Raw genomic sequence first — 15,196 nt, 5'->3', positions numbered from 1 at the left:
ATGAAATGTGTTACTAAACTAGTTACCCTAAACGTTTGTGTGTAATTAAGTTTTGCCATAAAATAATCTGTGTGTTATAATAAAGTGTAACGACTTATACAATTTTTAAGTCATTTTCCGGCATACTTTACATACGTATATTGTTTAATATAATTTATTTGACAATATAATGTAAGTTAAGTGGTTTATATTTTGATAGTTTATTTTTATTTGGTTCGAATCTAGTTCTGTGTCTGTCTGTAGGCCTCTAAACCTAGTGTTCGTAAGTAATGCAAATTTCAACTAGTATGGTACGTAATATAAGGTGGCATGTATAGCTATACTTAGGCCCCGTTTATGCACCAAGTGCGGGAGCGGTGCGATAGCGGGCCCGCTCCCGCTGTAAAAGAGTCTGTTTATGCCAACGATATAAACAACTCATGGATCGCTGGCTCAGTGTTGGCCGCGCGGTCGAGCTACCCCCACCATCGACTGGCAGAAGCCGACGCAGCCCATACATGCACCATTATAAAACACACTTTTTATTTGCTGCTCTGTTGAAATTAATAGGGATAAAATATTGCTAACGCTTGTCAAACTCTTTTTACTAGTTAAACCTTTTATGTCTGTTTTGTTTCTTGCAGAAATAGCCCATCTGAATTCTTTAAAACTACAAATTCACTTAACCCGTTTTGTAGATGTTTTTAGACAACTGATATTGCTAGTTCCTAATTGTACATAGTAAAATAATAAGTGATTACAAAAGAGAAATAGAAAGTACAATATTTGTAATTGAAATTCTTTGTTATTAATCGAAAAAATAGTACATAAACATTTAGAATAATTTTAATAAAGTTTTTCCCGCAGTGGTAACATTATGTTTGACGTAAACGTGATATTTTTTTCTTTCAATGTTTAAGGCCCCGGCCACACGAGGCGAATTTAAGCCGCGCGGCTTATCTTCGTGCGAAGTTAAGCCGCGCGAAGTACCTGGCCACACGGGGCGGATGAACCGCTTCCTGTTGGGTTTTCCCAGTATCAGTACTCTATTAAAACCTAGTTCAGTTCACTCTTTTTAGTCATGGGCGAAACACTTATGTTAGTTTGTGCATTAAAAGCGTGTGGTGATCTGGAACGTTAACATAAATCATTGGGTCCATCCCTTCATAAAGGAAAAACAATTTTTTGTGTTCCAAACCTTTTACGAGCACATGCGAAACCATAGTTCGGAGTACATATGTATCAAACATTGTTTGAACACCACACAACCGGTAAAAAATACACAAAACAAACTCAAATACCACTGGAAATGTCCGAAGATACCTCCAATGAGCGCGGCTGCCGCGCGGTCGAACCGTATCGTGTGGCCACTCTCATAAGACTACGTGTGTCATCCCCTCCAACGCGGCTTAACTTCGCGCGGTCGGGGGACGACATGTTGCGGCTCAACCGCACATGCGGCTAAACTTCGCCTCGTGTGGCCACTCTCATTTGATTCAATGTGTTGTCGAAGCCCTTAACTTCGCGCGGTTAAACCGCCTCGTGTGGCCGGGGCCTATGACAATGTATCTTACAAAATAGGTCAAAAAAGTATGCTTATCACGTTAATGTCAAGCAGAGATTTGCGGTAAAAACTGGACAAATGTAGTAGGGTTTTTAAGAGTTCAAATGTGTTATTTTCTGCAAGAAAAGAAGAAGACATAAAGTTTAGAATACTAAAAAGTGTTTGGCATACATTAGCAATATTTTATACCTATATATTTAAACAGAGCAGCAACTTAAAAAGGTGCGTTTTACAATGGTGAGTGTATGGGCTGCGTCGGCTACTGCCAGTAGATGGTGGGGGGAGCTAGACCGAAAACAGCGCCCGCAGTGCTACTGAGAGCGCAATCCAGTAGTTTTTACATCGTTGGTTTATGCACGAAGAGCGATAGCGGTAGCGGTTGGTTAAAGGAGAATGGAAGGGGAACACAGTCTTGCCAACTCAAACCCTGCCAAATAATTCACACAACTATTTGTCCTAAGTGCACGTGCGCGTGGGTCAAGTAGTAGTGGATACATAGGGCTGCTGAGGAGTGACGTCACAAGAGCCATGTGGTGCTTAATTGACGGTTAAGCATCTGGTGGTAATGGTGCGTGACCTAGCACGTGGTGTGGTGGGTTACGGTATGGTGACGTCATGCTGACGTGTCAGACCTAGGGTGGATCGATATTTTCAAGGTTATTGTTGTGGTTTAAAAAAAAATCAGCATATCGGTAAAGGGATAAGTACCGATATGCTGATTTTTAATTCTTTATTGAAAAATCAAAATTTACATAAAAGGAATATAATTGTTTTGAAAACTTAAACCTAATACAGTTCTAAGCTAAAACTAAACATTTGGATCATAGAAGTTATTGGAGGTCTACTACAGTGACAACAGTTGTCAAATTGTCATCCACACATGTCGCAAGCGAAACAGTGTTTGCATCGGTAAGAAGAGTAAATTACGATTTTTTTGTCCATGCATATTATACACTCAAAGTTTGCTTCTTTTATTGGAAACATAGTAGGAATTTTGTTAAATTTGAGAAATTAGCTATATATACGACATAAAACTGTTGGAGATAACTATTTGTACATGTTACCTTTGCAATGTTTGCGATATAATTTGTTGTTAATGAGATGTTGTCTTTAGCTAGTTCCACTACAGACTAATGAGAGACCCATCATACACATTCTTTTATGCTGTTTATGATTGCTATCTGGTATACAGCAAACATTCGCAATTGAAATATTTCCACTTTTGTCTTTGCATTTTATAAGATCGTCAAGTGAAAAGTTTGTTATTATGTACATATTACGAAAAGTGTTTGGATTTTGGTTTGCAATGTTTCTGTGAGAAAACTTATTAAAAACCACTATTTTATTATGTCACCAATATAAACATAAATTCAGAACTAAACTAAAATATCACTTTAATCCTGCAAGGTGTATCAGCTATTTAACTGGTATGGAAAAGTAATGTACACAGTGTTTCTACTTCTTCGTGAACAGTTGGCGGTACATGCGGGCAGATCATTGTTCCACTAATTACAACCATGTGCCACATTTGCAACATAGGCCTAGTACCTTATATTTCTAAGACTTGTTTATTCATTCAAATCGTTATGTTTTTGAATGATTTTTTTAAAATAACAAACATTTGGTATATTGCACATTGCTTAATGTTAGACGTACAAACGATCAAGCTATAAAAAAACAAATTCCCCACTCTTTACCCTATAATTTACTATTTATTTAAAGCAAATGTTGACTCTCATTAAATACTCTTGGTTGTATTGTAATCCAACGTATTTCTGTTTATCGTTTGTCCTTTTGTGAAACTGTTTGAATGTTTTTTTATTGCTAGTTGTAGTACAGAAAACTATTCAATTTAACTAATTTCACTGTTAAATATGTTCAAATGTTAGGTAAGGCTTCTTTCACCGTCAACCAGTCTTTCTAATATATCCATCACTTCCTTGCTAAATATGGATCCTTTTTACACTGGATGATATTATATAAGCATCGGTGCATGACCTAGCACGTGACCTAGGACATGGTGTAGTGGGTTACGTCATGGTGACGTGTCAGAGCTAGGGTGGATCGATATTTTCAAGGTCGTTGTTTGGGTTTAAAAAAAATCAGCATATCGGTAGTGGGATGAATACCGATATGCTGATTTTTTTTTTTAAATTCTTTATTGAAAATTTAAAATACACACAATTGTAATTTGTAAACCCTTCACACCAATCGATACAATGGAAGTATCTCGTAATTTATTTATTGGTTCTTTCGTTTTGCTGTTGAGATTATTAAATGCGAATGGAGGTTCAAATAGAAATGGAAAGACAATTCCTGTATTTAAATCTAGGAATACTAGTTCCTTTATGATATATTCATTTTTGTTTCCTCGAAAAGCTTGAAATTCTACTACACAAGGTTTTTCTTGAATCTCTTCAACTCTGTCAGCGAAGGAAATCTTCCTCTCCATATCGTTTTAAGATAACAACTGGTTTCCACACCACGGTAGATCCCTTTTTTATAGATCAGGCCGTACAGTTGTCAGCGCGTTGGTGTATATTTAACGTGGGCACCTTCCCCCAGTAGGCCTACCCCACGTGATGTTCACATATTTGCTGTCCTGTTTACATCAGCCATCAGCTACAACTTATCTGTTGTTTCTTTTTTATTCCTTCTATTTTTCTCCGTCTTGTAAATTCATTACACCTTGAACATCACTCGTCTGTTCTGCTTCTGTTGAAATTGTTTCGTGGTTTTCCTTTGTCACTTGTTCCTCCGTTACACTGACAGAACTAGAACCATCTATCTTTTCTTCGTCAATGTTTTCCTTCTGTTCCAATGCGTTAACTTGTCTCCACATTTCCACCTCCTCAGGTATCCGGTTGAAAATCGATGTATCTACAGGTCCATGCAATATCTGAACGTCTGGTTGTTTTTCCATCGTTTCTACTAAGTAATCTTTTACGACAGGGGAAGAAAAAACTAGCTGCCTCATGTATCTAGTTATCGATGATGTAGCACAACTCAATAAATAAAATTCAGAATTGGTAAGTAAAATTTTTTCATCATGTTTGGTTAGCTCTCTAAATCTAACTTGCTGCTCGCCTCGTTGTTTAACAACATCTATCTCTATGTCGCAGTCTGAGAGCCTGATTGCAGTTTTTCTTCCAAACAGATTATTCTCCAAATAACATTCTATCAAATGCAAATGTCTAATAAACGATTCCCAAGCATTTTCTGAAAACAACAAAGTTTTATTTCCATGATTTAATAGGACAGTAGGAGAATAATCCAACGGTTTGTACATACCGATGGATATAATTTTTGTCATACATCTTGAAACTGGATATGATATACGAAGAAATACTTCTATCAACTTGTGTAGTGGCATTTCCTCTTCTTGTTTCCTCTTCCTTTTTCCGATTACCTTAGTTACGATGTTGGTGTTTTCATCATTTTCTGTACGTGATTCTTCTTCGTTAAAAGATAAAAATTCAGATACTGCTTCTTTACATTGGTTTTTGTTTTCTTTATCTTTTAATAACATTGCTGTTGTTGTTTCCGTTGCACACTGCGATGATCCCATCTGGGAAAGCGATGTTTCCTAGACTGAGAGTATGGATAAACTGAAGTTGTCCGTTTACTCTGAGTTCTATTTATACCCTCCCACAACGAGTGTTTACATCTACAACACTACTTTTACAATTCCTGTCAGAGGGGTGTATGTTACAATCTTATCATGCAGAATCAAACAATAAGCGGATGTTCCTTCGGGTATATTTTCATCAAATTCCAATTCCAACTTTATATCCACGCTTGAAGATTTTACAGATTCATTTTGTTTAGAACAATCTATAACCACAATTGGAGCTTTCGAGGCGAATTGTTCCGGTGATATTAGAGGAGTGTTTATTTTTCCATAATATGATGTTTGAAATCGAGCATACATATCATAAAGTACGCTGTATCTTTTCATACCAAACGAAATATTCAAATTATCGTAAGGGAAAAACTGGGAGTTTAAAAATAATTTGCAATTTGTTAGTTTACAATGATCAAATGTGGCGGCGTTTCCAGTTATCACGTTTCTTTTTTTAGTCTGCAACCCGAATATTACGTACCTTGGTTTTTCTAAATGAGTTGAAGTCTTTACAGTCCAGGTGTGTCGATTTGTAACAGGAAACTCTGGATATTCATGTAGTTCCCAGCTTCTAAATGGTATGACTATGTCTCGATCAGATTTCAATTGTTTTAACAATGTTATTCTATGTTGATCGGCCAACCTTAAATGCGGTACTCTCCAAACAATCTTGTTTAAAGTCAACCGCCAATCTAAATTTGCTTCAGTCGTTCCGGCAGCTGCTTTAATGACATCTTTGTCAGTTGAAGATCGTAACAACACCAATTCTTGTTTTACATTGATTATGATTCTTCTATAATCTTCGGCGAATCCTAAAAACATTTTTAAAGGTATGTAAAAGTCAAAATTTCCCTTTGAGTCAGGCGTTATCGTATCACTTTCGGGTGCGACCCATCCAGCAGTTAGTAGAATATTCTTCTCGTTTGGAGTAAAAGACACTAACCCCTTCATTGTAGTAGCGATTCCCAGTTTTTTTGTAGAGTCCACTGTAACACCTGAAATTTCATATCTTATTTCCTCAAAGAGAAATGCTATTGCATTATTGATAAAAGGTACTGTCGTTCCTTCGGATCCATCCTTTTTTGTAACCTTTCCTTCTATATACAAATAGCTTTCGTTCGGCAGCGTGTAAACATCTTGCTGTTGTATAGGAATCCGGATTTCATCATTATTATTTAATTTCGATGAAGCGTAAGGGTTGTGAGTGTGATATTCCTTTTCCCATAAGGTCTCGTCGAATGTCGGACCGTGAGTTATATCCAGTATGTCCATGGTTGACAACTTTAAATCCAAGCTTCTGCAGAAAGCGTAGGTTATCACTTGTTAACTCTTCTACTGCTCTTGAACTACTGATGTGTTCCTGGCGATGCGGATTCTTTTTAAAAGACAACCCCATTTTTAAGATGTAGATCTTATGTGTAACCTTACAGTTATAGGTTCCCCTCTAAAGTCTACGATATTTCCGTCTTGATCCAATATGTTCAGAACGATGTCTGATATATAACTGGTGTTTAACGGTAGGTACACCAGATTATTAGGCCTTTCAATTAACTTGAACCCTGGAGGAACAGACGGGTAGAACGTATGTAATATATGACTATTTTCTCCGTTTCTGTATGATCCCTGTATAATATTACAAGTAATATCTATTGTGGTCACTTTTAAGATATTTACAGTTGAATCTCCAGTATGTGGCTTGTTAGCTTCTAATATACCTCTTGATTTAGTAAACCCTAATAATTCACCTATTGTCTGCTCCTTACTGAAATCTAAAAAATATTTTGAAGTAATGTCCGTTTTCATTGTGTTGTTGTTTCCTAATATCGCAATATTATCTTTCCCCAAATTCTTCTGTATTAAGTCGTTTATATCATCGATTTCGTAGGATCCTGTAGGGAGGGAATACTCTTCAAGGTCGTAATATTCATTTTTACTGTCCTTCGTTTTGTAGTAATGCAATTTGTTGTTTATCCCCTCAACAATGTTAGGAATAGAGTTATACGTAGTAAGATCTAACAAAGCCGCTTCCCATATTTTATCCTTCTGCAATCGTAACGCAGGAAAAAGTATACTACGCATTATAGATGAGTTACTCGTTATCGAGACGGTATAGGACGACATCTTAAGTGTTACTAACACTTTTTGCTAAAAACTCCAAACATAAATGCCCACAAATCGATGTATCATCAGGTTGTTCTCTTTCATAATTGTAAAATACATTCGTTGCTGTTCGAAAATATCGCTGCAATTCATTTGGTGGAGGTAAATTTCCAAAACTATCGAAATAATAGACGGATTTATTGAGTTTCTTGTAACAAACCCAATGTGTACCGGGTCCATCGCTATTATCCAAATTTACTATTCCGGTTTCATTTTTCCACATTTTATTAGGTAGCCCGTCCTTCATAAAAACTCCTCTGAAGAAAGGAATCTTTAAACAAGATGCATATTGAAATAAGTCTTTATTAGTCAACGCTTTATTAGGAATGATTAATTGGTTCTTTTTATTTAATACGCACGATACGGTCTTAGATACAGTCCTTGACCTTTTTTTAACATTGACCATAGTGATTGCTTAGATTTTCTCTTGCCAGTGTTAGATCTTCGCTTCCTTCTTATATTACCTCCACGTTTTTTGTAGATGTTTTTCTTCTTCTTCTTCTTCTTCCACCTCCTATTGCTGTTTTTCCCCTCATTGCTGCTGCGACCGCTAACGCTGTTGCTCTTTCACCAACACTGGCGTCACTCGATTTTACTCTTTGCCAAGCTTTTTCAGCAAGTACTCTATCAGCTATCGATCTGTTTGTGGAATCCGTAAACTTCGAATACGATATATCGTGCTGTTTACACGCTTGATCTAACTTGTTTATTCCAGGATCACCTCTTGCCAAGCGTTTCTTCAGTTTAGTACCCGGGCCGCAATATTGATAACCAGGAATGTGCAATTCAACAGGCAGTAAATCAATTGATTTATTAACTATTGATCCGAAAGGGATATGTCGTAAAGGCTTCGTCAGTAGAGATAGTGCTGAAGACACAACTCCTCCTCCTTCCTTATATAGCTCTGGATGATGACTGGTACGAGTAACCTCTATCATCGGTATTTATAGCACAATAGCGATATATCAAGTACAGTGTACTATACGGGTTCTTTGTAAGGAATGTTTAACTCTTGGTGATCTCTGGTTGTTTTATATTTTAAAGAGAGGTTCGGAATTTCATCTTTTTATGATCAATAAAGTACTTTTGCACAATATACGTGTTGATCCACTCTTCTTTTTTGTTTTTTTCAATCTTCGGTTTGTTTACTACCAAAAGGTTATAAAAATCAAAGAATATTTCACTTAAAACTCTTACAATATAGTTTACGTTAACAGCGTCATCAAAATGTTCCGGAGGACCGACTTCTGTTAATTTTCTACTTCCACAGTTGTAATCCTTACCATCGTTAAGTTTAAGACTGTTTGAGGTTTCCAGTAGTAATGTTTGTAGATTGACAGCATCTTTACTCTCAATAGGGTCGTTTACAAATTGTAAACGTTTATTACCGATATCGTAGTCACCATTCGGTGTTACAGGTAACCTGTCTCCTTTAGCATTAGACCTCGATCTAATGCCTTGATCGGAATATCGTCCAAACTTATCCACACTCATAATTAAACTGCTAATTATTTGCTTGACCAAATGTGTTTATACATTCCTTCTATACTATTATTTGTCTGTTTCGTAGTTCATCAATTAAAGCCACCCATTCGTTTTCTAGACCCGTGTGGCCTGCTTCTATTGCTTCATGTATTAATCTCATACGATCTACTAATTTATTTGCATCATTGTAATAGATTATGTTTGTGCTGTAAGTGTTTTTTAACAGTCCTTCGCCTGAAGGTGTTGGACTATTCACTTTTATTTTCTTGTGTTGTATGTTTATTTCAGCTGAAGAAATAGCTCTTCTTTTTAATGGATTTTTTTTAGACGGAAACAGGTCAGATATTACGTTTCTATACTTTTCCGATCGATTTCTATATATCGGGTTGTCTGGTAAATATCCTTTTCTATGAGTGTTTGTATCGTGACAAATAGTTTTGAAATGTTTCAAGTCTCTTGCACTGTATCTACTCGGTTTGCTTCTAAATATTAATTCAAACAATCCCAGAGTACCTTTATACTTCTTATCACCAATTAAAATGTTATCATCCTCATCCACATCGAGTAGACTGTTACCGATCATCATTCCTTTTCTTTCTAGCCTCGCTCCGTAAACATGATAATTCCTGTTAGCTGGTGTTGAGTGTAACATTTTCAATACATACTTCCTTCCAAGTTCACCTTTGGATGCTATTTCTGTGCCCAACTTGCTTATGTTTGATGGATTGGTTATTTCCTCCTCTTTTCTTTCGACCTCTGAGACTTCTTCGTCCTCTTCCGTTATGTCTTTATCCCTAACATCTTCCATCGGTTCAGATGCGTCGGACTCTTCGGATAATTCAGTATCCTCATAACGATCTATTTCATGTTGTTCCTCTTCACATTTAGATAACGGAAGAATAATTTCTCCTTCTGTAGAAGGTCCAAGTTTTCTCAGCTTTTGCGTCATCTCTTTTATGGGTTCGATAACAGGTTTAAATGTTGATTCTAAAAATGCATCCCTTTCATTTATACCCAACCTCAATGCTCTATTTTTTCGCCTAATAGCATCACTGAGAGATTTAATCTCTTTTAACAAATTTTCTTGCTTAACCATGTTCGCACCTTGAACACAGGTATAATAATGTCCATCTCAATTTTTTTCAGTGTATTAAAACAAATTTATCAAATCCGATTCGATATCGACCGTTTTTCACAGGTTCGTCTTTGTCAATAACTAAAAACCCATATTTATCTGCCCAAGCCTTCCCACAAAGCTCTTTGAATTGTTCAAACCTCATATCTGCACCAACATGATCGTTATAAATGTGTTTTAGGTTTGTATCATCTTGCTTGAATATAACTATAAAGTTAGCGTTATCTCTGATCAATTGCTTTGGAATTTTACTATACGTCTGGCCTATATATATACAGTCTATATTATTATGTCTACCCATAGCAAAGTAATTTCTAACTGCGTCCTGATTTTCGCAGGATACGTCATCAAATATAAAGATAGAGTATGGTTTAGCTTCGTTCGGGTGCATTATATTCTCGCTTGCATTAAATTTGAAAAATTTGACATCTGGTACTTCGGATAGGATTTTATCTAAAAGTTGATACTTTGGTTGTTGTAAAGACTTTGAAAATATATATATGTTATTGAACCTTAATCCTTTTGGATTGGTAATCATGTTAAACACCACATTTGTTTTTCCACAGTTTGATGGACCTGTCACAATGCAACGAACCGTATTAGGAAACAACAGACCATGTCTACCCTCGTTGTTATTAACATTATCAACAGTCAATCGGTCTACATTGTCTATGTCGAAATGCTCCTTATGATGTATTATCTCCATGTTCCTCTTTGATGGTTCAAGATTGACTGGTTGATTGGTCTAGATCAAGTCCTTTTTGGGTATCCATGAGTCTTCACTTTCTTTAAAACCCAACCAACGCACTAAGACTCTGTCTTTACTTCGTTTTAACACCTTCTCAACGAGATAAACATCCCCGACTGTGGACTTTAACATTTCATGACCGTAGAACCCACCTTGCAGTAATTGTCCTCTATTATCTTTCAAAATATATGTTTCGGGTAGAGTTGGCTGCACTTTATAGACAGTAAATACTTCATTCGTCCAATTCGGTAAGTATTTTTTGCTAAACACTCCTTTGTATTTACTTATTCTGACTTTGTCACCGACATAAAACTTTGCAGGCTTTCTTTTTTCTATCTTCGGTCTAGTATTGTGAGTAATGTTTTGTAAAACGAGTTTTTCATTGTCCTCGTTTACCTCATTCGGTGTCATACCAATCGTTCTGTGGTAGTTGTTATTATAATCATTTATTAGCTTTGTTAAAACATCATACCAAATATGCGAACCTCTGTTTGAAAACATCTTGTACATCGCTCCTTTAAGGGTTCTATTAAATCTTTCAATAATTGCCGATTTTTTCTCAGACTTTGTAGAGTAGTGGTTTATGTTATGTTTTTTCATTATTTGTTGAAAGTGTTTATTGAAGTACTCTTTACCATCGTCAGTTTGTAGATGCTTTATTGTGTTTTTATCTCTTTGAATGATAGTTTCCATGGCTTTGGCAACTGTTGAGCCCGATTTGTCTTTTAGCGGAAAGGCATCGGCTTTCTTGCTAAAACAGTTTATAACTGTCAATATATAATTGAATCCTTTATTTATTTTGCTATACGGTCTAACTTCGATTAAATCTGCTTGATACAAATCATTTATTCCCTTAACCACAGTATTTCTTCTTGGAAAGTTTATTCTTGCGGGTTTATGCAGCTCATTTACAATCTTGCTTTTTAGATCCATGTTCTATGTTTACTCCCTTAGGTCCAAAGTGCAACTGAAGATTACCTGTCGTCAAACTATTTATGTCATGCCTGTTTGATATTAATCATTAAGAAAACATTATCTGGTAATAGGCATAAGGGAATAGTGACCATATGGTAAAGTGTGAATACCGTCAGCGAGAATCACTCTTTTGTCGTCATTTGCAGACAATGCTCTCTTCACTTCTGTGACACTGTACAGATTATGGTTTAAGCTTCTGATGGTGTTGAAGGTTGCAGTGACGCTTTTATTTTCAAACAAACATTTCTTGTACTGTTCAAAGCTCAATTTCTTCTTTAAATAAAGCTTATTGATTCCCTTTGCTTTCTTGACAATCCTATCGTCCTCAACAATGTTAGGATTAAATAGTTTAAATGCGTATAATTTTGACATGAGAGAAACATGTTCTTCCATAGGTATACCATTCGTTTCATCCTTAAACTTGCCTAATACTTTCTTATTTTTCTCGTCGTAGTTGGAATGATTCTTTGGGTAATCGGAAAAATCAAAGTCATTCTTGTGTGGAAAGGTTCTTAAATCTTCATACATATCCAGGGTTTTTATCCAATAGTTGAATGCGTCGGTATCCATGTATGTAATACCAATGTTGTCCCTTCCGTAGTAAGCAACCATTTTGTTGTAATGGAAGTCATACATATGCGTTTTAGAAATGTCAAGTATAGACATACCTACATACAGAGGACGATCCATCTTTACAGTTGTTTTATTCATACACACCGCAACAAGGCTTTCGTTTATAATAATTGACGTTTTAAAATTAGGTTGTTGAACTAGTTTTTGTAATTTCCGTGCATTTGTAACTAGTTTTACATTTTTATGTTTTCTTTTGTTTTCCAAGGTTTTGCCAAAAATTGCATTATTCATTAGTTTAAAAAAATCCTTTTGAAAGGTCGACGTGGCTGCTGTTCTTCGTGTTGTATTGGAATCAATATATGGTTTTAACCAACAGGATTGAGAAAACTGAATGGCTCGATGGACTTTTGTAAGATGAAGACCGAGTTCGATAGCTTGTTGAACCACCCAGAAGTGAGCAACATAACGTTGTTTGTTAAAAAGTGTCATCATTAATTTAGGAAATTTTCCATTTGAAGGTACCTCGGTCCTTGCTAGGAGAGGAAGGTCGTAATGAAGATCGTGCAGGACTTCTGGATATTCAAAGTCACAGTCCAAAATATATCCGGTATCGCCATACTTTGAAATGAGGGATATATCGCCGATGGAGTCTGGATCAACCCACTTGAAATCGCCATATGGTAACGGTTTGGACATAGCCCATCCATAAAGATTATTCGCGTCAAAGTACCCTAAGTATACTGAGTCTTTTTTTTCATCATAGTTAGGAAGATGTTTGTTGTTAGCTTTAACGTGTCTGGTTACGCTTTGAGTTAAACCACCTCTAACGCCGGATTCAATCATTAACAACATGTCAATGTCTGTAAGCAGTTCTAGATTGCATTGTGTCTCTTTTAACATGGCTTGCCAAGCTAAACCTGGAGACGTGTAAGAATGGAGTGGGTCTAACCCATATGCATTCAAACAAGTGTTTCGAAATTCTTCCATTACGTCGCATAGAAGGGTTACATCTAGTTTTACGTAGAAATCAGAGTACTCTCCAAGGGTCCTCATATTCAGTTCGTTCCATACCCTACAAGCGTGCTCATAATCCTCCGATGTAACTTCACATTTGTTGAGCTTATTGTAGAAATGATGACGAGCAGGAAGTGAAGTCTCATTGAATCTATGTAACCCATCAACATAATCGTACGGGAACACTCCTTTACGCAGCACTAAATTAATCTTCTCAGGAGGAACAATCTTAAGTGTTTCTACTAGATTATCTCTTTTTAGGTTTTCCGATAATTTCATAAGACTTGATGGCATAAACCTGAAAGAATCAATAAATCGAAGTTTCATTTTTCCAATCTTTTTAGAGAAACTAATGAATTTTTCCGTGCTGGTAGCTAAAACATCGATAGGCCCATCATCTCTTCCTAGTTCTGGAACTATGAAATGTGCATCGTACCCACTAAGATTGTGTAAAACTACAGGGATGAACCGTGGTATCTTATAGTTTAGATTGCAACTATTGCAAGCAGGTCCTCTATAATCGCCACTGAGATGATCGTGGTCATGGACTCTCACATTATCCTCAGTAAATTCTTTCTTACAAAGGTAACATAATGCTGCTGATTCGTGTTGTACGAGCTGTTCTTCTTCAAGTACCTTCATTGGTATTATACCATTATACAACTTTTCGACTTTTTTAGCGATATCGTAGAGGGTATCCATAAACAACTTAGCGGCGTCTTCACCTCGATACAATTGCGGCTGCGATGTCAAACCAAAGCGTTGTAGATGTTCTTCATTCAATGTTGATTTTATAAGTAAGCAAAAACTATTTGGTTTATGTGCTTGGTACTTGGTTTGTCTATTAGCTTCGCAATCTGAAAGCTCGATGGGAATCAATGTCGATTCAAAATCTGCGTAGATTACTAAAGGTATGCGATATTGTTGAACAGTATTGTTAAAGACAATGTTTGATTTACTAGGATCTGGTAATTTGATTTTTACAGTATCTTTTTGAGTGCATAGAAGTTGATGTTCCAATAGCCATCGTGAACCTCCTCTTTCCAAAGATTTATTTACATAACAAAAACACCTTTTACATATTGTTTTTCTTCCTTTATATTTAGACAACTGTTTAGATACAAGAGCTGCAAAGTCTTTGATATATACATAATGGTTTATATCTCCTTTATTTATAAGGAGCAAGTCCGTATGATCTACACGTTCAGACGTTGTAATTCGCAGAGGGTACACGTTGTTAGACGAATCTAAAGCAAAAACGTTTACGGATGCATTTGGGTTTTGTTTTTCAAACTTGGAGATACATGATAAAGAAACGGGGTAGGTTACCCCTTGGAAGTTGTATTTATGCTGAACATTGTGATAGTGTCGGCTAGGATTTTTTGGAGTATTCTTAACATATTTTGCAAGCATCGCATATTTAAAACATTCGTTATCTTCGTTTTGCACGTTGATACAAGATTTGGTTGAGCTTATTTTCTTTGGTAGAGGGATGTAGCTGCTTCCTCGAATTCCATACCCATGTTTGTGTACTCTGATGTCTAGTCCTGTTATATCTAACAAACCCCATCCAGAACCTCTTCCTTCATGTTCTTGTAATTTAGTCAAGAGTTCCTCAAAACATTCAGATACAACTTGTTCAATGTCTGTTGAAAACATAGCGGTTCTATTTTTTGTAAGGAAGCCTCTTGGAGAAATTTCATTTTGCGTGTTTGTAAACGTAGCATCTAGTAACAGCCCAAACTTTATAAAATTTAATCTTTTTAATTCACTCTGCAAAGTATTTACTACCAACCTTTTTGCACTTTTCATAAATTCTTCAAGTTTCAATTTCGCATTATCAATCTTAAAGTGTGTTACAACACTACCAGGTAGTGCATGGGCGTGTAATTCTACCTCAACTGGTGGAGCTGGTGCATAATGAATTACACTTGGTCTTGA

This window comes from Macrosteles quadrilineatus, unplaced genomic scaffold (assembly GCF_028750875.1).
Source record: "Macrosteles quadrilineatus isolate MER2022 unplaced genomic scaffold, UCM_ALF_1.0 Scaffold_2__2_contigs__length_208266976, whole genome shotgun sequence".
Lineage (NCBI taxonomy): Eukaryota > Metazoa > Arthropoda > Insecta > Hemiptera > Cicadellidae > Macrosteles > Macrosteles quadrilineatus.
Note: the sequence above shows the minus strand (reverse complement) of the source record.